Here is a 2,500-nt window from a genome sequence, read left to right on the forward strand (position 1 = left end):
TTGTCAAACTTTGTAACACTTGACAGAAAAAGAAACTTACAAAAACCCGGTATCTTGCCATCATTTGACACATATGCTTCACTGTTTGTCGAGTAAACATGCCGCGGTAACTTAATCACGGCGCTCGCTGGATTCCGGCCATGTCACTTTCGATTTTGCGATTTATTTGAACGTAGCAAAAATCTCCCAAAATGTTTGTCGCTGATCGTAACTTTTATATTCTATATTCACGGTTCAGAATTAATGTTGTTTTCATGTCGTAAATATTTTATTCTCGATCGACCGTCCCGGAAACTTCCTTCTGCTCTTGCTAAAAACTGTGTATCAATAGTTATTTACTTTTGAATCAATATTTGTTTTTGCATAAAGCAAGCTAACAAAATCTGTACCTTGCTGAGTTCGCATTTGTTAGCGTTAATAGTATTTTACGTCAGATGCTTCTGTTTTTTAGGAGGGGTATATTGTTTTGGTCTCCCATCAAGGCACTAACCCCGCCGGACAGAACTTAACTTAGTAAACCAAAGCTGTCAGATGCTCAGAGGGCACGCTTAAACATGTGATGAAAGAAGCTGTGAGAGAGCTTGAAAATTATCAACATGTCAGCCCAGAAGCATATGTTTCTCTTTTCCCATTTATTTTCTTCAATCTTTCTGGGTTCAGTACTTTGCTAGTAACCACATGTCTTCTCAGGCTATTTACCCAAGACTTCTACCATGGCACTACAATGATAGACAATACCAAAACAAGATTGTGCACTGTTAGAGCTACATATTACGCAAGCACAACTTGAATCTCCTGGAAGACAGCACACAGCTCAGTTGACATTTTATATGGAATAAATCGCTGTATTACTTCACTACCACACGTAAGCAATGCGTGTCTATTTTTTCTCAAGAGGACAGGAATTTCTTCTTTCTACAAATGATTAATTAATAGGCCGGTAGCTAGGTTGTTAACCTCAGAAAAGGATCTGTTTCGTCGTACGAACATGTGAGGACCTGTGAGCCAAAGGGCCTCTGCTGGTAAGACTTCTGGGTGACCCCTTAAATGGTCTTAATGACCCCCCAACTTGAAAAATCTTTTCTGGAACGGTGCACGTACCACAGGCAACCCAGTGTACCCTCACGGAGGGTCTAGTTAAAATAATTTATAAATAGAAGGGAGAAATGCCTCCGAAGGGAAGAGGTAGAAAGCGACCTAGTTCCGTCTCCAATTTGGTCCATGAAATTCGTGCGGAGGTCGAGCAGTCTAAAACGGTGGAGAAAGCTGCTATGAATGCATACCGTGTGTTTACTTCCTCTTCGATGAATGTGGACTCAATAGGCCACTTGCACTAAGAGGTCATGTGACATCGTTTTTATGAAAATGAAAGTTATATGATTTTGCCATCGAAACACTATTAGTGGGTCATCTCTTAAACAAAATAATAGTGATTTGGTTTTTCAAACCCGCACCATTGTGCTTAAAATGAGAAAGTCCGTAGCTGGTCACGTGACCAAAACTTGATTTTTTAAAATTATGAATTACCGCTTTCTGACACAAATTGTGCATTTGAACTTCAAGGAAAATGTTGAAAAGATGATGTGGTAACGTTTATGGCACACCTGAACTCAACTATCAAACATTTAACAAGATATATGCAAAAAGTAGTTTTGGCCGCCATGTCGGGAGGGCAAGAGTATGCCCTCCAACATGGCGGCCAAGACAAATCATGCTACTTTGTTGAAAAATCAAAGTACCATAAAATATTTCCCTTAAATGCGTTTCCTCTCAAATTTCGCGTGTCAGATAATTTTTATGTGTTCTGTCAATTTTTGGCAACCGCAAGATTGCAACTCACTGTTTAAGGGAAGCATTGGTCACGTGACCTCTTAGTGCAAGCGGCCTATCAGGGCATTACCAAGCAAAGTTGTGGATATTTATTTGTTGGTGAAGTACAGCAAAGATTTATTGGTCTTTGTATCCACCTATATTTCCGAACTGAGAGCTCTTCCGGAGTTGATCAGAAACGAAACTGTTGCGAAGTTGTCTGGGCTGTCAATTCACAAGGTCAGTGATATATTAAAAGTCAGTAAAAGTTAGGTGCATTATGGTAGGGTTGTTCCAGCAATTTGGAGAGATTACTGAACTGCAGTGTGGGGAATTTCCCAGTACTTTTCACCCCTCCAACTAGCACTTGTTTTGCCTGCAGCCGAATGCTGCTTTCACACAACAAACCTTGTGATGTTGCCGTGTATACCTTATGTGGCAAAAGAATAGGGCTCAAGTTTACCTTGAGATGTGAACATTGCAAATTCAATTACAACTATGACCGTTAGGGAACAGGTCGGTTGGCTGGTGCCTTTATCAAACCAGCAGACCCTTGGTGGAGGCTACTGATGTTTGCTTTGTTGATCGCAATCTGCTGGAATTCCAGTGCACTTTGGCGTAAGTGCTTTGATGGAAGTTATTGTTGGCACGATAATTGCGAAAAAGACATTGAAGTTATCCACTAACCCAA

General features: G+C 40.5%; 1 pseudogene; it reads left to right on the forward strand.

The window, feature by feature from the left end:
• LOC137979888 (uncharacterized) overlaps nt 1–2,500 on the forward strand; it is a 5,486-nt pseudogene that overhangs the window by 1,164 nt on the left and 1,822 nt on the right.

Source organism: Montipora foliosa, chromosome 12 (genome assembly GCF_036669935.1).
Source record: "Montipora foliosa isolate CH-2021 chromosome 12, ASM3666993v2, whole genome shotgun sequence".
In the NCBI taxonomy this organism is placed as follows: Eukaryota; Metazoa; Cnidaria; class Anthozoa; order Scleractinia; family Acroporidae; genus Montipora; species Montipora foliosa.